Source organism: Sus scrofa, chromosome 4 (assembly GCF_054392235.1).
Source record: "Sus scrofa isolate SSC_HxYL_T2T_F1_AM1 chromosome 4, Sscrofa_HxYL_maternal_Yorkshire_Landrace_v2.0, whole genome shotgun sequence".
Classification (NCBI taxonomy): Eukaryota; Metazoa; Chordata; class Mammalia; order Artiodactyla; family Suidae; genus Sus; species Sus scrofa.
In genome coordinates this window covers 38,266,460-38,288,950 of record NC_139386.1, presented here as the reverse complement: position 1 = coordinate 38,288,950, position 22,491 = coordinate 38,266,460, and the positions used below count along the sequence as shown (strand labels likewise).

The 22,491-nt window shown below is 35.5% G+C and overlaps 1 protein-coding gene across 5 annotated transcripts in view; it reads right to left on the bottom strand.

Moving 5' to 3' along the window:
* The window catches only part of STK3 (serine/threonine kinase 3), a 295,227-nt gene that overhangs the window by 40,624 nt on the left and 232,112 nt on the right, over positions 1–22,491 (bottom strand). The window lies entirely within an intron of this gene.

Sequence of the window (22,491 nt, the reverse complement as noted above, 5' to 3'; positions counted from 1 at the left end):
TTGTATTTTGGGGGCAGATAACTTGTTTACTAGTTCCATAGCCCCACAATGGAGAGAAATTTTGCTCCCAAATGGATCATAACTAGGGTATAACCACACCTGATTTGAATGATGAGATCTGGGACTTAAGAGTTAATAATATTTAGATGATATTTTTGACTGAGTTAATACTATAATGGGTTGAAACTTTTGGAGATGTTGGGATGGAATACATACACACACACATACACACACACACACACACACACACACACACGTCTTTTTAGGGCTACACTCATGGTATATGGAAGTTCCCAGGCTAGGGGCTGAATTTGAGCTGTAGCCGCCAGTCTATGCCACAGCCACAGCAATGCCAGATCCGAGCTGCCTCCCTGACCTAGGCTGCAGCTTGTGGGAACACTGGATCCTTAACCCAGTGAGTGAGGCCAGGGATCAAACCTGCATTCTCATGGATATTACCTGGGTTCTTAATCCACAGAGCCACAATGGGAACTCCCAAGAGTGAAGGTATTTTGCATGTGGATAGGCATGAATCCTTGGGGACCATGGGGAAGACTGGGTAAGCTGGACCCCATGAATGTTACCTTATAGGAAAAAGACTCTGCAGATGTGTTTAACTGAATGATCTTGAGATGGGGAGATTATCCTTGATTACCCAGGTGGGCCTTAAATGCAATCGTAAGTATCCTTTTAAAAAGGAGGTTGAGGGAGAATCTACACAGCAGATGAAAAAGGTCATGTGATAGAAGCAGAAGGAAGAGCAGTCCCGTAGAAAAGATACTACTCCACTGGCTTTAAAGATGAAGGAAGGGGCTATGAACCAAGGATTCAAGGAATGCTGCTCTAGGGGTTCAAGAATGAAACATGTTCTCTGCTAAAGCCTCTGGAGGAATCACAGCCCTGCTCATAGGATAATTTAGCCCTAATAAGACTTAGTTCACATTTCTGACCTCCAGAACAATAAAAGAATAAACTTTTATTGTTTTAAGCCACTTAAGTTTGTGGTGATTGGTTACCACATTTGTTCCTATAGTCACAGGAAACTAACACAGAACTCCTCTTTTCTAGAATTACTCATTCATTTGGAGAGTCCACTGAAGATCCCATTCAGTCTCATGGCTTTGAATACTACCTATATAGTGATGACTCCCAAATTCCAGTCTACACCTTTCTCCCAAACTGCGAACTTGTACACACACTTGAATACACAATATATCTGCTTGGATGTAGAAGAGATAGCTAAACCCTTGATTCTTTCCCACCCAACCAGCTCCACCAACAATCCTGCCCAACTAAGAGGCAACTCTATCTTGGTTTTGTTCAAACAAAACCCTTGGCATCATTCTAAATCTTTTGTCATTCCCATATCCAATCAGTCATAAAATCTTGTTGCCTCTATGTTCAAAATGAATCTGACCAATTCTTACCCCAAGTGCCATTTGCCTGGATAATTGTATAACATGCCCTATAATTGATATCTCTGCTTCTACTTTTGCCCCACTTGATTGATTCTTAAATGTGGCCAGAATAAACTTTTTAAACTCAGTTATAGATCAAATTATTTATCCAATGACTCCCCTTTTCTCTTAGAACAAATGCCCAAATCCTCACAACACTTTCAGGCATTTATCATTGGCCCACTATTTCCACTTCTCCAACCCTGCTGTCTGGTTACATCTTCTTATACTCTGGCCCTCATTAATTCATGTTCCCTAAATAAGCGTGTTGCTTTACCTGGACCCCAACAAACCAAAGGAAACCTGCATTTCAGAGTCTTCCCAGTGGCTGGTCCTCTTCTTAGAATGTTCTTCCTCCAAAAATCCACATGGTTCACTCCCTTAGCCTTTTGTCCTCTAAGTCTTTACTCAAATGTCACTTTCTCAGTGAAGCCTTCCGCAACTACTCACTGAATACTGCATGTGCCTCTCCCTCAACATTGGCCCCATCTCCTTACTAATAACAAATAAACTCATTTGTTTCCTATAGCATTTATTACCTTCTATCATACTGTATAATTCATTAATTTATTATAGCTATTGACTGCTTTCCTCATTAGAATGTAAGCTCTGTGAGGAAAGAGATTTTTCTTTTGTGTATTTAATAATATATCTTACTATCTAGAACAGCGTCTGACACGTATTAGCCATTTTTCCACTATTCTTGATCCCCTGCAGTTCCATATAAAATTTGGAATCAACAGGTCAATTTTTACAAAAAAGTCATTGTGACATTGTTGGATGAATGTTTGAATAATGATTAATGAAATTAATACAAAATGATTAATGAAAAAATGATTAAAGTTCATCATCACCACCATTCCCACCCATGCCAAACAACAAAAAATCAGCCAGGCAGTTACATATCATATATGGAAGCTTTTCATTGCTTAGAAATATACACACTAATTCCACATCCCTGAATTTGGAACTATTACCAGGATTAACTATTACAAATTCTTTCCATAAACAATACAAACACACTTTCATCTGCTGCATTTATCTGTTTTCTTGACAATAATGTTTTAAAACTCACCCAATTTAAAAAAAAACTAGTTGGGAAAATAAAATTTTATTTTAAAAATAAGCAAGGAAAAAAATCTAAGTAAATGAAGCGATATACCATAAATATGAAGTAGAAGATTTGAAACCCATAAATATATCAATTCCCCCCAAATTGATCTAAATATTCAATAGCATCCATCCCAAATTTCCACAGGACTTTTTTGTGCAACCTGACATACTGATTTTAAAATTTACGTAAAAGTGCAAAGAATCAAGACTAGCCAGGGACTCTGGAAGGCACTGATCAAGGTGGGGGAACTTGCCCTACCAGAGAACAAGACTTCTAATAATGCTGTAATATTTAAGACAATATGGTGTTTCATACTGAATTAAAAAAAAATAGATGAATGGGATAGAAGAGATGCTCCAATAGAATCTTTCATATACAGACATTTGATCTGTGAGAGAGATGGAATTTCACAATGTGGAGAAGGATGGATTTTTCAGTATATGGTGCCAGACAACTAGTTATAAAAATTAAACCCCTATGTGACACAAAACCAAAATAATTCATTTATGTCCACACAAAAACATGCACATGGTTATAGCAGCTTTATTTATAATCACCAAAAACTGAAAGTGAGCAAGATGCCCTTCAGTAGGTGAATGGATAAACCAACTGTGATGTACCCACGCAATGGCATGTTATCCAGAAATTAAAAAAAAAAAAAAAAAGACCTATGAAGCTATAAAGAGACACGGAGGAAACCTAAATGTGTATATTGCTAAGTGAAAGAAGCCAGTCTGAAAAGGCTACATATTGTATATGACTTCCAATTATATAATATTTTGGAAAAAACTATAGAGACAGTAAAAAGATCAATGACTGCCAGGGGTTTGAGGAAAGAGAGGGAGGGGTGAATAGATGGAGTACAGGGGATTTTTTTAGAGCAGTTAAGCTATTCTGAAACTATAATGATGGTTACATGACATTATGCATTTGTCAAAGCCTATGGAACTGTACAACACAAAGAGTAAACTCTAACATTAACTATGGACTTCAGTTAAAATAAAGCATCACTGTTGGTTTATCCATTGTAACAAATATGCCACACTAACAGAAGGTGTTAATGTCAGGGGAAATGGTGGGGGGAAGGGGAGTGAGAGGGAATATACGGAAACTGAGTACATTGTGCTCAGTTCTACTGTAAACCTACAATTCCTCTAAAAAATAAAGTCTATTAACTAAAACAAAACAATGTGGAAGAAAACTGTAGAATTGTGGAATTCGACAAATAAAATACATTTAAGTCCTTCTAAATATGACCCAGAAAGAGTGTATCTTAACAGAGAATAATGAATCTAATTACATTAAAATTAAGAACTTCTGACCAAAGCAGTTGTGAGTCCTGGTGACTTAGCCAAAGCCTTCTACAGCATCTCAAAACTCCATTCCGGAGAACATGCTGATTACATATCAAGGGTCCCATGCTGTTTTCAATATGATACAGATAATGAATTTTTTTTTTAAGGATGGAAAAATCAAAGTCTGAATGATTATTTTACACATAATAAAATGTCAGTGGAGGGAACTCGTGCCATCAAAAAACACTGCAGAGTAAAAAAACAAGCCACAAAATGGGAGAAGTATTTGTAGCAATATAACTAAAATAAAACAAAACAAACAATATCCAGAAGATATAAACAGCTCCTAAAAAGCAGTAAGACAGTAACCCTGACAGAAAACTAAAAGACTTGAACAGGCACTTCACAAAAGACGAAATTACAATGGCCAAACCCCATGAGAACCACATGAAACTATATTCAATCCCATTAGCGAAGAGGGAAATATGAACTAAAACTACAATGAAATACCATTTGACAGTCACTAGATTAGTAAAAACTGAAAATCTGGTAACAGTGAATTAATGACAGTACTGAGCAATGGGAACTTGTACTGTAAACTGGTACACCCACCTTGGAAAATAATTAGGCATAACCTAGTAAAGTTGAAGATGCAAATACCCTACTGTTTAGCAATTTCTAATGCTCATAGTAAAATAATGAAATTCTTGCACTTGTTTTCTGGGAAATATGTAAAAAATGTTCATAACAGCATTGACTGTAATAGCTAAAAATGAGTCAATACAGAATGGACACAGGAAAACATGGGAGAGAAATATACTTAATGGAATACTATATGGTAGTAAAAATGCATTTCGTGCACTAAAATGGCTAATCCTCAAAAAGTATACCATAAAGCAAAAGAAATCACAGAAGCATATACGAAATACAATTCCATCTATACAACGTTCAAAATCAGCAAGACCAAATAATATATTATTTAGGAATATACACTTTTTGTGACCAAGTAGTATTCCATTGTATTACATGTGTCTGTGTATAAATCAATATTCATATATATGTGTATATATATATGTATATATATTACATACCCCCCAACACATTTTCTTTACCCCTTCATCTGCTGATGGACACTTAGGTCGCCTCCATATCTTGGCTTTGTAAATAAAGCTGCTATGAACACTGGGGTGCAGGTAATTTCTCAAATTAGTGTTTTCATTTTCTTCAGACATATACCTGGCAGTGAAACTGCTGGATCATATGGTAGTTCTAGTTTTAGTTTTCTTTGAGGAACCTCCATACTGTTTTCCATAGTGGCTGTACCAATTTACATTCCCATCAACAGTGCACAAAGTAGATGGACCTAGAGGTTATTACACTTAGTGAAATAAGTTAGAAAGAGAAAGACAAATACTGTGTTATCAGTTATATGTGGAATCTAAAAAAACAGACAAATGTATATAACAAAATAGAACAGACTCACAGATAGAGCAAACTGATGGTTACCTGTAGGGAGAGGGAAGGAGGGAAGGGCAAGGTAGGGGTAGGGGATTAAGAGATAAAAACTACTATATTGGAGTTCCCATTGTGGCTCAGTGGTTAATGAATCTGACCAGGAATTCGGGTTCGATCCCTGGCCTTGCTCAGTGGGTTAAGGATCTGGTGTTGCCATGAGCTGTGGTGTAGGTTGCAGACAAGGCTCGGACCTGGCGTTGCTGTGGCTGTGGTGCAGGCCGGCGGCTACAGCTCTGATTCGACCCCTAGCCTGGGAACCTCCATAGGGCACAGGTGTGACCCTAGAAAAGACAAAAAGACAAAAAGACAAAAAAAAAAAAAAAAAAAAAAAAAAAGAGAGAGAGAGATAGAAACTACTATATATAAAATAAATAATCAACAAGGATATATTGTATAGCATTGTATATTGTGTTATTTTGTAATAACTCTAAGTGGACTATAATCTATGAAAATATTGAATCACTATGTTGTACATCTGAAACTAATACAATATTGTAAATTAATAATACTTTAACAGAAAATTTTTAAAAAGATTAACAGATATACAAATAAAAAAAAGAGGATATATACCTGATTGGTAAGACTACAAAGAACAGGAATAATTACTACAAAAGCAAGAATAGTGGATACTGCTATGGGAAGGTGAGGGGATGCACACGGGGTTTCTAAGAAACTCTAATTTATATTGCTTAACCTAAGTGGTGGGTATTTGGGCATGTGTATAACTATTCTTTATTTACATAATGTTTGGTGCAAAAATTTAAGAGTATGAACACAAATAAAGGAATTATAAAAGGTAAAGGTAGAGACAAATATAAATCAAAGCAAAAGGAAATATGTAAATGTAATTTATGCATGCTGTCTTGGGTCAAATATTTTAAAATGCCTCATACCTTGACGAAAAGGAGCATAATTTACAGAAGCAGAGTGTATATATTTTCCCTCTTTATGATAAAAAATTTCAACTATCCACAGAAAAGTTAAAATAGCAGTACAATGAACACACCCATATACCCTCTGCTTTGCTTCGACAATGGTTAACATCTTACTCTATTTGTCTATTACTTGTTTTCTAAGCATACACATGTTTTATCCTGAACCACTGGAAAGTTTATGGAGAATATCAGGGTACTTCATATCTAAATACTTCAGATGCATTTTCTGAGAATAAGGACATTTCCCTACATTACCATACGCTACTATTGTGCCCCCCCCAAATGAACAAGATTATAAAATCACCTAATATCAGGGACTGTATAGCTTTTGAAGAACAGAAAACCTGGGAAACATACAATAATAAGCCTAATTGAAACATTACCCATAATAATCACTGAATAACCCGAGGAAATAAATGTTTATTTGCTTAAAAAAATAAGTTTATTACCTATGGATTAACATGGATGAAGCCAAACTTCCCAAACATATACAGTTATCAGGTTTTTAAAATAAAAATCCCTCAGTGTGTGGTTTGACATTAGAATGGAATATTTGAAATTAGAACTGTCCAGAAAAACTCAAGCTGTGTGGTCACTATACACAGACTACAAAGAGATCAGGGTGGTTCAGTTACCAGGTAGGTTTAAGTGAGAACATGTGAGGAAGCTGACATCCAGAGGTAAAATAAGTGTGAAGATTGACCCCTCTGTGCAAGATGAACTAGGCCCTTAGGGCAAAACTATACATGCATCACAACTGATTTATATATATATATAGTTATAATATACATATATTACATAATATGTAATACATAATAATGTAATATAATATATATAATAGATTTCACTGCCCTTGTAAGGTCCTGAAAAATCCACTTAAAAATATTTTATTTCAAACTTCAAATTATATCTATGCTGCTTTAAGAACTACTTGACATTACCTATTATTACAGCTTGTAAATTCCTAAGTTGACGAGATATTCTGGTCATCATGCTACTGTAATCACACATCTAGCAGAAAGCTAAAAAAAATACTGCATGATTCCATTTATATACAATGCTAATAAGATAAGCAGACCTATAGAGACAGAGAGTAGATAACTGGTTGCTAGGGACAGAGGGGAGGGAGATATATGGGGAAAATGAGGAGTGACTGCTAATAAGTACAGGTTTCTTTGGGGGGTGATGAAAATATTCTAAAATCAATTGTAGTGACAGTTACAAAACTGTCTCTATACTAAAGAAAAAAACCCAATCGACTGTACATTTCAAACAGGCGAATTGTATGCTAAGTGAATTATATCTCAATAAAGCTGTTATAAAATAAAAATAGCTGTGGCTGATTACACTTTAGATTAATAGAAGAACGACATAATTTAGGGAAAAGATTATGGGAAAAAGAATTTAAAATAAAATTCTAACAATTTTGGACTAAGAATTATTACCATAATTTGACAGGAATTAAAGTAAGCAAAATTATTAGTACACATATTGTAAAAGGTTTTCCTAATATTTTAACCATATGGTCTTTTAAGATGCAAAAAAAATTAGGAAAGGTCAAGTTAAAAAATAATGATGTATTCTTACATGCTTTATAAAATAAACAAACGCACAGGGAAACTGATCTAAAAAATAAAAAGCTTCCTAAAACGCATCCCAAATTTGCCCAATCAAGTCTTTTCCTAATCATCTACCTTAGACTTTTTTTAATCTAAGAAGATTGCTTTCATGATCTAATCTGCTAGAGGTTCAGCATATGATGAAAGAGAACTTTCAGAAAGTAAAATAATTATGGGAACAAAAACCCTTTTCTTCTCACCTGGAAAAAAATATGCTTTGACAGGATTAAATGGCAATTTCTTAGGCTGTTCTCCAAGATTTTCTTAGGCACTCTTAAGGTTGACATATCAATGCAAATTTTACTTTATTTTCAAATCTTGCAAAAATAACACATGTAAATTCATGCTCATAATAATTTCAAATAGAGGTCTGTGTGCATGCAAATGTATTGTTCATTTAACAAGTCTAGAATCATAGCATTAAATACTTAGGCTGTTTTATATAAGGTACATTGTGAACCTTGTATTCACTTAGATGACTATCATGCAGATTATTAACAGGTTATTATTAATAGTATATGCAGAACATGGAAAATATTAATAGGGTTAACACTGAGTTAGAATGAGCTATTCTTCATTTTTTGAGACTTACTTATATGGTTTAAATATAAATTAATATTTAATTTTTTTTTTTTTTTGCTGCACCACAGCACACAGAAGTTCCTGGGCCAGGGATCAAACCCGTGCCACAGCTGTGACCCAAGCCATAGCAGTGATGTTGGATTCTAACCCACTGAGCCACCAGGAAACACCAATATTTAATGATTTAGTTTTAACTTTTTTCTAGAGTAACATACCGACAATTAAACCTCCTTTGTAGCTTTTAATGTCTCACTTATTCAGCAAAAGTATCTTAAGCACCCTCTGTGTGCCGTTTCACCTTCCTTTACAAACGAATTCAGTCAAGGGATCCATCCACCTCTTAAACATCCCTATGTTATGATCTGCTCTTCCCACCTCACTCAGAATAAAGAGCACACTTTATCTATTATGTGGCTGTGAGCTTTAAAGTCTAACCTAGTCATCTGGTTTGCCACCTAGTCAAATCAGATGCTTGCCAAACTGAAGCAAACAACACTGCACCCACCCACCAACTGCCAGCAACTTTATTAAACTTAAATAACTAATTACTTATGAGATGAACTAGAAATTTGACATGTTTACTATCAGTCGGTTTGGCGCTTTTCTGTTCAAATGTGAATTCTGGCTGTAACATACTTGCTTTAAGTATTTTGTATAAATTATTATTATTATTATTATTTTTTTTTTTTGTCTTTTTTGCTATTTCTTGGGCCGCTCCTGCGGCATATGGAGGTTCCCAGGCTAGGGGTCTAATCGGAGCTGCAGCCACAGGCCTACGCCAGAGCCACAGCAACGCGGGATCCGAGCCGCTTCTGCAACCTACACCACAGCTCACAGCTGAGCAAGGGCAGGGACCAAACCCGCAACCTCATGGCTCCTAGTCGGATTTGTTAACCACTGTGCCACGACGGGAACTCCAATTTTGTATAAATTATTAACAGTTCAAAAGGATACTAGTTCATAGTACCATTGATAGCACAGGAATAAGTCTTAAAACGACTTAGACTTTATTAACAGTTTTGCTTTTTAAATCCTGATGTTACAGGGGCTAAAAAAAGGAGTCTGTGCAAGAGGGCTAGGAAACATGAGGCCCTTTGACGTGGTAAAATTTTTTCTAATTATTTGCAAAACTGAATAAGAAATTCGAAGGAGAAAAATAGCACATATAACTGTCTTCTGACACAGACAAATATAAGACTTGCATATTTGTGATGTGTCCGTGGACTAGGAATTAAGTTGTATTTGACCGCTAAATAATATTTAATAGGAAGCAGCATAAGAAAATGGCATCTAATGTCCCTGTTAATCCTTTCATTATAGAAATTCATTATGAATTAGAATGAGTATGAAGATCATTCTTTCACTTTGCCAGTTTTTTCTCTGATTTTTCAATATTTGTATGTAACCTGGTATAATCCTGTCACCAATAATGACACGACTCACTTTAAAGCCTAGTGCTTAATCTTTTTTTAAATTTATTTTAGGTTACTATTTAATAAAATACCTTGATATTCAGTCCTATAAAATTTTAAAGCAGAGGTCTTGAAAGTAGAATACTAGAAATACTAATTAATAGTAATGAAAACAAAAATTTATGAATAAAATCTAGTGAGACAAGACTTTACCTTGTCATATGTGTTGAATTTGAATTACTTCAGAGGCAATATCTAGTAATTTGATATTTACATATCTTACAACTTTTAAAATATAACAATATAAGATAATTTCAAAAATATGAAGTAGCTATTGCATACTTTGTACACGATTATTTTTACTAGAGATACAAAAATTTAAATGAAATGTCATTTTATTCTAAAAATCAAAAAGAGAATAAAAATACATACATAGTCATGCTTAAGTGTTTTTGAACATTTTCCCTTAAAGGAAAACTAATTGATGCCATCCTAAATACAAGAGAACAAATATATTTAGTAAATCAATATGAAATTGAGTTAAAGGACGAACTGGTATGTTTTTTGAATGCCTTCTCTTACAGTGCTACATTTCTTTTTAGAATTTATAATAAATTAAAACAATAGCTTCCTAGAGTTCCTGCCGTGGCTCAGTGATTAACGAACCACACTAGCATTTGTGAGGACGCGGGTTCAATCCCTGGACTTGCTAAGTAGGTTAAGGACCCGGAGTTGCCCTGAGCTGTGGTGTAGGTTGCAGAAGCTGCTCGGATCCTGTATTGCTATAGCCTTGGCATAGGCTAGTGGCTACAGCTCCGATTCTACCCGTAGCCTGGGAACCTCCATATGCTGTAGGTATGGCCCTTAAAAGACAAAAAACAATAAAAAACAAACAAACAAACAAACAAAAAAACAACAGCTTCCTAAAAGTAATTCAGGGAACTACATGGGTGTATAAATACAATGTACTTTACCCTGGAAATGTACTACCAATCTGAACATATAGAACTCAGAACCTGGAATAGAAAAGTACAATAGTTTCCAAAGTACTTGCATGGCTGTTAGAAGATGGTTTGATTCGATACTTATTTTAAATATTTATAAAACAGGTTTTCCCTAAATTACAAAATAAAGATGACTTTAGAAGGATATTCATTTAACTTAGAGAGTGTGCATTAAATTGTTTCAGCAACTATACTGATATAAATGATACTGATTTTTTTTAATGTTCTAGTATGAAACAGAAACTGGAATGAAAAGTTTCATAAGTATATTTTTCCCCATAAGCATATTTTAAAACAGGCTTTATCTTTTTAAATGCATGTGATTTTTTTTAACCTTTCAGAATAATAACCATAAATGGGAGATGATGGTGTTTGGCCTGAATTTTTCTAAGCTCCTTTGCATGAATTCTGCTTATTTTCATAGCTAAACATGTTCCCTCACAAGGAAACAGGAGAGTCAGTGATGTTCTATTACTGGAAAAGGAATAATTTTTTTTTTTTTTTTTTTTTGGTCTTTGTAGGGCTGTCCCCGCTGCATATGGAGGTTCCCTGGCTAGGGGTCCATTCGGAGCTGTTGCTGCTGGCCTATGCCAGAGCCACAGCAATGCCAGATCAAGCCGCATCTGTGACCTACTCCACAGCTCACAGCAACGCCAGATCCTTAACCCACTGAGCGAGGCCAGGGATCGAACCCACAACCTCATGCTTCCTAGACGATTCGTTTCTGCTGTACTATGACGGGACCTCCTGGAAAAGGAATTTGAACTGGTGCAACAGTAGCTCATTTCTGAAAAAGGGCTCAGTGATAAAGGGAGGCAAGATAAGACTATGACCTCAGGAAAACCACACATATAGTCCACATGAAGGTCTCCACCTTAGCAGAGACATTCTACAGCAGTTAGAACCAGAATATGTCAGAACAGGACCCATCATCTTCAGATGAGCAGGTTCAGATGATGAGTTCTGCCTCTTCTATCCTTCCTCCCTGCTCTTACCCTCTTCCCATCCACTGCCAATCTCTCTAAGGGACAGACCCAGGAGAGGAGAAAGCACGCCAATTGTCTTAAACTGCTTAGGTGGCCTGCCCTGAGATGCAGGGTAGGGAATGATCAGGTGAGATTTAAATCACATTTGAGGTTAAATTTTTAAACTAGTCAGACTTTTAACTAACCAAAAGTGACCGGAAAATTGTAGCACTCATTCAAAGGCCATAGTTAAGGGACAGAGAAGGGAGATTAGTGAGTGCATCCACTGTTCAAAGTAGGTTTGGGGAAAAGACACTTCAGGTTTGTTCCCAATGAGTTGTAACTGTTTAAAAAGTGCTTACATTTTAAAATGTACCAGCATGAATCCTGGTACCAGGATGAATCCTTAAAGAGCTAATAATAAAACACTTGGCAGCTGAAAGTATTCTTTAAATTCAAATATAAGCTGATATACCCAATTAGGAAAAAAAGTTGGGGGGGGGACAATGTTAGCCATGGTAAATTCTCAAGTGACAGCTGTTATTTGCCGCCTTAATTTTGGTTCAACTTAAATCCAAGGCTAAATGTTATAGTTTGCATTTACTAACACCAAACTCCCTGTCCATCCCACTCCCTCCCCAGACCCCCTTGGCAACCACAAGCCTGCTCTCTAGGTCTGTGAGTCTGTTTCTGTTCTGTAGATAGGTTCATTTAAGGATAAGCAATGAGGTGTTGCTGTACAGCACAAGCAACTTTATCCAATTTCTTGGGATAGACCATGATGGAAGATAATATAAGAAAAAGAATGTACATATATGTCTGACTAGGTCACTTTGCTGTACAGCAGATATTGGCACAACATTGTAAATTAATTATACTTTAATAAAAATAAATTCAAAAAATTAAAAAAAAATAAACCCAAGGCTAGATAAAGCCAATCTCCTCTGCTCATTGCTCCTTCTCTGTCCACCTTAAGTTTGGGATTCTCTAGAAATCTACTTCCGGTAACTCTCCTTACTTAAAGGCTCTGTAAAGGGTGATCTTATGTACTCTAAGCCAAATATTCCCAAATCCATGGTTTCAGCCTGTACTTACAACTATCTAGTGGATTTGCATGTCTTTCAGACATTACAAACTTAATACATCCCCAACAGAACTAATTAGCTCAGCTTTCACATCTAACCTCCAAAACCTGTTTTTTTCCCTCCTTTTGTTCTGTACCTCAAACAATGGCAACACTCTGTCAATCTATTCTCTAAATCAGAAAACTTCTTCATTCTACTCCCCTATATACAACTGGTTATCATATCCAGATGATTCTTAAACCTAGATGATCTCATATCTAATCTCTCTAAATTCCACTATTTTTGTCTAAATCCACTTTGTCAATTTCAACAGTTTTTAATCCTGTCTTGGGGCTCCAAGCTATTCAAATCCTGTGTGTGCTTCACCTGACACTAAAAAACAAAGAGTTACTTTGCTGATAAGAACTCTGCACTAGTTATCCACTGCCCACAGAATTAAGGATCAATACATGCTGGAAGCCTCAGCTTGGCAGTATAACCTAGGTTGCTCTCAAATAATACCCAATATTACTCTGTCCAGTAGACACTGTCTCCTTTAGAACTGTTCTTTAGAACAGCTGAAGTGTGCAGAAAAGCCTTCTGTGTTGCTGGCTAAGGTAACTCACTTTGGATCCTGCACCTTTGCCTGTTCCATGTGTGAAGCCCTACTTTATTCCAATGGTCTTCATAGTTTTGCTTCTACCCTCAGTTTGGGTTCAATGCCATGATTTACCCATCTCTTATTTTCTTGATTTCAGGTTCAAGCTACCTCTTCACTGAAGGCTTAACAACTGCGTAATTGTTAAGTAGTACAGGACAAACTCTAAGGTCATGTTTCTTGAGTTCAAATTTTGGCTCTGCTGTCTAGAAGCTATATAACCGTGACGACTGAACTTAAACTCTCTATGCCTTAGTTTCCTCAGTTATTTAAAAAAAAAAAAAAAAAAGATTGGGAGAGGGATAACAATAGTACCTTCTATGACGGATCATTTTCAGGAAAGTGCTTTGAAATGTATTCAGCACACAATAAACTCTCAACATTTACTAGCTACTGTTTCTACTAATAACTCTCCAGAAGCAAAAAGAGAGGAAAAATTCGGAGCAGTAAAATTATACGTGTAGACAAAATTGCACATACAACTTTCAACTTAAAGAACTGCCTAGTTAGAAAAACAATTTCAGATGCTAAAATTTTAAACTTACTGCAGGATCCTATGGTATGTCACAGCAAAATGTAGCATAGTACCCAACTGAAAGAAGCCTTAGATAAGAGAAGAAAGAGAGTAGAAATGATATAGATAAGGAAGAAATTTTACAGGTGACGGCAACTACTGTAATATACAGAAAGAAGCTCAAAGTTGACCAAGTTCTGGAAAATGCTTAAAAAATGACAACAAAAGGTGATTCTTTTTTTTTTTTTTTTTGGACATCTAAAGATCTATTGTTAAATGATGACTACTGCACTGGCAAAGGTTGGATAATTTATTAATTTCGGTTATTTAAAGAATATTTTTCTGGAAGATCATGCCCATAATTCTATAATAAAGGAAAATGGAAACATAGATTTTGTTTGCAGGCAGTTGTAATTCACTGATTTCTGTAAATCAAGGGGTAACTTCACTGTACCTTGTTTCTATTGTGCCTTATACGATGCTTACAAGGCAAAGGTCTTTCAATGCTCAGTCAGGGTAAGAATGATTAAATATTTAAAATCAAAGTAGGGCAATTTCAGGAATTTTGTACCATCACTGAAGTTCTAATAAGTTAAAGACAGTAAATTTCTTTTCATCAAATAATATAATCATGAAAATGACTGTAATTGTTTTAGATCTTTTTTCCACAGCAATGATAGTCCACAACTGACTACTCATTTCATCTGACTAGTTAGTAAAAGCGTACGGCTGATTATTAGCTTTTTATATACTTACACATTTGTAGCCATGACTTTTTTTTTTTTTTTTTTTTTTTTTTTTTTTTTTTTTTTATGGCCGCAGCATATGGAAGTTCCCGGGACAGGGACTGAATCTGAGCCACAGCTGCAACCTAAGCTGTGGCAGCACTGGATCCTTTGACCCATTGCACCAGGCCAGGAATCAAACCTGTACCACTGCAGTGACTCAAGCTGCTGTAGTTGGATTCCTAACCCACTGCACCATGGCAGGAACTCCCTAGCCTTGACTATTATGTAGCTTAATTTGCATTCTCATATTAAGATAGAGAGCTAAAAACTAAACTGAAGGCTGGTGGAATTATAATGTGCTACTCTAACCCAGATTACTGAGACTTTTATTAGACACCTTAATAAAGAACAGTTTTAATTACATCAGTATACTGCATATCAAATTTAACATGTACCATTACTTAATTAATGAAGGAAAAAAAAGGGAAAAGTGTTCCTTTGTGAAGAACCATGAAAATGTGTCTTAAAAATAAATCTATACAATTAAGAAATCTCTATACCAATTTTTTTTTTTTTAAACCTGCTACACATGTTAGTTTGAAATGCTCTTTCACTTATCTCTGTAAGCTCTGTATATATTTCTGGGAAGATGTTTTTAGTACTGATGGACAAAAATTACAAAATAAAACTAGTTTGTTTGATTGTTTGTTTTTCTGTTTAGGCCTGCACCTGGGGCATATGCAAGTTTCCAGGCTAGGGGTCAAACTGGAGCTGCAGCTGCCAGCCTACACCACAGCCATGGCAACATGGGATCCGAGTCATATTTGTGACCTATGCCACAGTTTGCAGTAACGCTGGATCCTTAACCCACTGAGGGAGGCCAACTCAAACCCCCATCCTTATGGACACTATGTTGGGTTCTTAACCTGTTGAGTCACAACAGGAACTCCAAAACTAGTTTGCTTTTGAATCAAGACAATTAGGCTTTCTATTTAAAAAAAAGATGTAATTTACTGGAATATCCTTTAACTGGAAGGATCCAACCTAACTAAAAGTTTTATACTGTAATAAGTGAGAGATAGAATGGGAAAAGGTTGCCAACCTAATGTCAGGACAGGAGAGAAAGATGTATCAATTTAGCCTAATAGACCCAAAAAGAACTGTGTACCTCCAACTGTGAAGGACATATATCAGGCAGTAAGATGGAATCAGTTATGGAAAGGGTTCTGACACTAAACTACTATGTATATTCTGAAAACCCAAGTTATATATATAAGAACAAAAATAGTTTCAGATTTAAATAAATTTCATTTATAACAGTTAAAGGAAAAAAAGGACTTATCTAACTTTAATCAATCCTAACAACTTATTTGAAGTCTAATGATTTAGGTAGGAAGTAAACACTATAAGGACATCAGCCTTAAATTAAAAGGCAACACATTATATTGTCCACTCTGTGATTCTAAATCCCACTATTGGTTCTTATATCTCTTTTGATGTAATCACCAAACAGTCCCCGTTGCTTACTGACTAAACACTCAGAATAAGATTACGAACAAAAAGTGTACTTAGTCAAAATAACGTCCTTGGACATCAACATTCGTCATAACATATGCTTAGAGTACAATATCTTTGTTTTAAGATGTAAGATAGCCAATTTTTCGACACAATCTTCTGGATAAATGACATTTTTAAAAGAATAAATTACTACAAGGAAAGTTTATGTTTTTTAGAATTCGTTTTGGTAAGCCATTCTTCTTTTTGCCATGTACTTTAAACATCTTAATAAATTCCAACATGGTGACAAGAAACCATACACTGCACCTGTGCTTTCTATCTTAATTAACCTAATAAGTATAGCCTGCTCACTCTAATTTGTAAAGGTAATGATGATATAGTGAGCTTTAACTTAAGGCATTCATTATCTGAATAAGCAGAATTAGCTTTATGTTTCAGGTAATCTTGCTTAGATACAACCACCAAATAAAAATTTCTAAAATCATGGAAGACTTTAACAGCATATTTAGGAATAAATAAGAAGCCAAAATGCTCATTTTACCTTAGGTGGCCAAATGGATTACATTATACAAAGAACAAAGCAGCAGTTTAGAGACACTAAAGTTTTCCCTTTCTTTAACTACTATAAAATGGATTAAATTCAGCTTAGCTATCCAGTGACTAGTAACATTTTTTCCTCTATTTCTCTTTGAAGAAGGCCCTCCTTTCAAAACAAAGGTTATGACTTTTTAAAATGCCTCAGTAGATTGGTCAAAATCTTATAAAAATTCTACATGGACCTAGACAATCACACGCTACAACTGTGCACACACCACACCATCTGTGCAGTACAATTGCCAGCACAGATTTCGTGAGCTGGCAAAGGACTGCAATAGTCAAGAATTCTGAAAGTATTTCAAAGTGCAGGGTTCTCATTAATTTTAATTTCCTGTTGGCTCTATAAAGAGTGAGGAGTGAAAGCGCAATGTGCTACATACGCTCAAGTTCATGCCACATGTACACCTGTAATCATAAACTCTTACCCACGGCTATCCACTAAAGCATTTGAGATTTTGTGTTTATTTCTTCTTTACCCTAGAAGAAATAAATCTGAAATATCTAGTTATCTTTTTATACTTTGTTAGTACTCCTGCAAACATCTGGAAATACTTGACAATAATCATTTAATTAATGCAAAGCTAATCGATGACAATATGCTTAAATACTTCACTCAACTGAAGTGGTTTCCTCAGTCCACACAACGAGGGAATGAGAAGAACAAGAAGTTCTTTGACTAAGGAGTGCACTGCAAGGGAAACTGAGCCAACATCCCTTTAAAGAGCGAAAGCATTATCTGTATTTAAGTAGAGAAAGCAGATGGTAACACACTGCTACACTGGTAAAAACTGGCTGCTGCTGCTGGCTTCAGTTTTTAACTCCAGGCTTCCTACAGGGCTTTCCAAAGGGCTGGAGTTGCTACAAGTGTTTGCCTGGGCTCTTATACTCCACCACTGTCTCCACTTTATTACCCTCCAAAGCCGCTGGCTGCTCTAGCAAGGTGAAAGGATGTTGAGAAAGAAACTTTCCTCCAGAATAAGTGACCATTCCTAAAATGCCCTTGTGGCTCCTGCAGCAGGCTTGGTACTTTCTCCAGGTTTCCTGCTTTCTCCATTTTGCAGCAGTGAGGTTTATTGTGCTTTGTTTTTTCTTCCTCCTGTTACCATACCAACTTGCCAATCTAGAGTCAGAAGTAGAACTTCATATATAAAAAAAAAAAAAAAAATCAGGGAAGTTCAAGGCAAATTTGAACTTAAAGGAGAGGACTTTTTTCCCTTTCTGTCACAGTCACTCAGACTGTTTCTCCAGTGCTGTCCTGGAGGATTTCTACATCCCTTAGCTCAAAAGGAACAATACAAGTTGAATATTTAAGAATCAGAGTAATCAAAAAATGTTAACTTATATTTCAGTTTGAGTCAAAAACAAAAAAATAATTGATTTACCTAATTCCTCTTAGAGTAGTAATTACATGTCAATCTGATTCTTTTTTTAAACTTTGGAACCAATGTGCTGGGTTAACAGATGGTTTTTAAAGTTTTTGTTCTTATTCCAAAATCTTTATGTTACCCAAAATATATTGATTTAAGTATGAATGATAGTGTAGTTTCTGCAAAACATGATCTACATGCTCTTCATTTAACACTAAACAATCTGGATGCGAAGGCTGTTTGGAAATAATTCTAACAAAAACTGAAACATTAGACTAGTGCTATAATAAACAGATTTGCCTTTTACATTTGTTTTGGAAATCTTCAGAGTCTAGCCACACCCTAAACAGACCCCTTTTTTTCAGTAGAGTTAAAATAATTGGTTCAGTTAGCCCAAATATATTTTATCCTATCTTTATACTATCCTCAAGTTGGTGAAATCACAAATTAATTATCTTATTACATCCAGGAACATAAGATGAAACAGTCAGCTCATAGAAAATCCAAAAGACAAATGCTAAATAAAATATACAAATTATGCTGCATACAGGCTTTAAGATAAAGAATGCTTCCTGTTCTGCACATCTGTCTAGCAGGTGTCTCTCTGAATAAGTTTTGTCCTTTAGGAATCTGTTTTGAATATAGCAAAAAACAACGAAGTATTCTCTCTCACTTTTCTTTTTTGAAACCTCTTTCTCTCAAGGCAGAAGGAGAAGCCTTCCCATATCCTGGAAATGGGGTCAAAATGACTTGGGTTAGTTTTAAGCAATTTCTAGTTAATAGACAAAGGAATCATAAAATCAAGTTCTTTTGGAAGATATCCTTGAGATAACTCATAAAGAAGGAAGAAAACACATAAACCTCAGCACACTTTACACTTTGATGAGTCACATTTTTCACATTCTATATCCAATGTATGAGGAAACGAATAAGGCCAGATTTCCCTTATCACTACCAGCTGGTGTCTTAAGTGGAAATCTGTCTTTGCTTCTAGTCCATTTCCTTACTTTGTAAACAAAGTAGTCCATCAAACCCTTTACACTTTGCCCCGCCTCTGCTTCCTCTTTTCCTGCTCTCCTTTAGCCCCTCTTACACACTTTTTGTCTTTTACCACACTCACTACTACTCCAGCCATTCTTTATCCATCTGCTGGCAACCCTTTCCTTATTCATCTCTTGCTTACTCCAACTTACATCCCTTCAATAGCTATTAAAACATTCTTCTCTTTCTTCAAAGTGATGAGAGGGTAGAGCAGTTGCAGCTGACAGGTGTAGTAAATGTTGGCGAAGGAAGAATTCCTGCTCTAGTCACTCCATCCCCCTTCCTTCTCCCCTTTTAAAGCTACATGACCTGCTTAAGTCAGAAAAGAAGTAACTCTGCAAAAATTACATCCAGCCATATGATCCCTTGGAGCCTCTTTCCAGCTGTGTGGACATTTTCCTTCTTAAAAAAAAAAAATTTACCTTCTATTATTTAGTACTTCATCGTAACCCAAAACAGTATTCTTTAATCTAGTAAGTAAGCTATTTCTGTTGATTAACCTCTCTGGTGTCTCCTACATCTATCCTTGTTTTTTGTTGTTTGTCTCGTCTTCATTTTATTACTATATTATTTCAAGTCTGTTTCACATAACTGATTTCCCCTACCTCTAGTCTGTCTTTTTCTTAATGGAGTATAGTTGATTTATAATCTAGTGTTAGTTTCAGGTGTACAGCTAAGTGATTCAGATTTATATATATATATATATATATATATATATATATATATATAAACATACACTCTTTTCTCTTAGTTATTACAATATTGCAATATAATATTTATGTATAACTATATACTATTTTTTTTAACTGCAGTATTATATGTAACTTAAACTCCAGCATTTTAACTGTTTTTTAAGTGTTACAGTTCAGTGGCATTTTTCATCTTGCAAAACTGAAATACTGCGCCCCTCAAACAATAACTCCCTATTCCCCCACCCCCCAGCACCTGGCAACTACCATTCTATTTTCTGTTTCTATGAGCTTGACTACTCTAGGTACCGCATATACGTGGAAGTGCACAGTGTTTGTCCTTTAGTGATTAATTTATCTGTTCATCCATCCCTGGACACTTAGGTTGCTTCTGCCTTTTGGTAATTGTCAATAACATTGCCATGAACATGGATGTACAGATATCTGTCCAAGCTTCTGGGTATACACCCAGAATTGGAATTGCGGGATCACACAATAATCCATGTTTACTTTCTTTCTGAGGAAAGCTGTACTGTCTTGCACAGCTGTACCACTTTACAGTCCCACCTTCAGTGCACAAGGAAGGGCTCCAGTTGCTCCACATCCTCACCAATGCTTGTTATTTTCTCTGTGTATGTGTGTTTATACGACGGGTGTGATATGGTATCTCCTGGTTTTGATTTGTTTCCCTAATACTTAGTGATATGGAACACCTCTGCATTTGTTTATTGGCCACTTGTGTATCTTCTCCGGAGAAACATTTATTTGAGTACTTTGACCATTTTAAAATCAGGTTGCTTGTATTTTGTTGTTGAGTTACAGGAGTTCTTTATATATCCTAGATGCTAACCCCTTATCAGATACAGGATTTACAAATGTTCTCCCATTCTGTGCGTTGACTTTTCACTCTGCTTATAATATACAAACATTTTAATTTTTATGCTTTTGGTGCCATATCTAAAAAATCACTACCAAATCCAAGGACATGAAGCTTTTCCTCTATGTTTTTTTAGGAGGTTTATAGCTATCATTCTTATGTTTGGTTAGATCCTTGATTTATTTTGAGTTAACTTTTGTTTATCATGTAAGGTAAGGGCTCAAATTCATTCTTATGCATGTGAATATCCAGTTTTCCTAGCATCATTTGTTGACAAGACTATTCTTTCCTCATTGAATGGTCTCAGCAACCTTGCTGAAAATCATGTGACTATATATGTGATGGTTTATTTCTGGGCTTTCTATTCTATTCCATCTGTCTACATGGCAGTTTGTTTTGATTACTGTAGCTTTGTAGCAAGTTTTGAAATCAGAAACAATAAGACCTTCAGCTTCATTTCTCTTTTTCAACATTGTTTTAATTATTCTAGTCCCTTGAAGTCCCATATGAATTTTAGATGGAATTTTCTATTTCTGCAAAAAACAACACTGGGGTTTTAATAGAGATTACACTGAACCTGCAAATTGTCTTGGACAATACTGACATCTTAATAATATTAAGTCTTCCAATCCATAAACATGAAATGTCATTCCATGTATTGGTATATTCTTCAATTTCTTTCAGCAATGTTTTGTAGTTTTCAGTGCACATGTCTGTCACCTCGTTGGTTAAGATTCCTAGGCTCTCAATCTTTCTGAAGATATTGTAAATCGAGAGGTCTTGCAACTTCTCCTACTCCCTTCTTGGAAGGCAGCTACTATAACTTAAACTTCCAGGCCTCCCTGATAGGGTCACATGGCCTGGCTAAATGTTAGCACGACTGCCAGACACATGAGCGATTTTAAGAGGAATCATTCCGCTCCTGTCATGAGTAACTTTAGAGAGATCATTCGGCTCCAGCCAAGATGCCAGATGATTACAGCCACTTGAGAGACTGAAGGTAAGACCAGCAGAAGAACCATTCAGCTGATCTTTGTCAAAATGCTTACCCAAAATTGTGAGCAAATAAAATAGTTACTTTAAGCCCCTAAATTTTGGGAGTGGCAGCAAAGACTAACTGAAACAGAATTAAATCATTTTATTTGCTATTTCTTAACTATGATAATTTATTCATTACTTCGTAGCTCATTTCAAACTGTTTCCCAATGACGATTATGATTTATTCTGAGTCAAGACAGAGTTCTTTGATGCTAAGTATTCTACATTATTCATCATTTTCATAGATGATTTAAAGCTTGAATGTCAGCATTCTAAATGATTTATATTTTTTTAAAGAGGAGATAGTATAAAATGAAATATTACTAGAACTATAGAAATACAGATTTTACTTTTTTAATTTTTAACCTCAGAATTGAAATAGTAAGGAGATATTACAATTAGTGTTTTCAGACTAACCTATGCCACTGCTATTGCTACTATTTGCTAGCAACTAGTAATAAATTTATTGAGGATAGATTTTGAAACTTTATTATCTGATTAT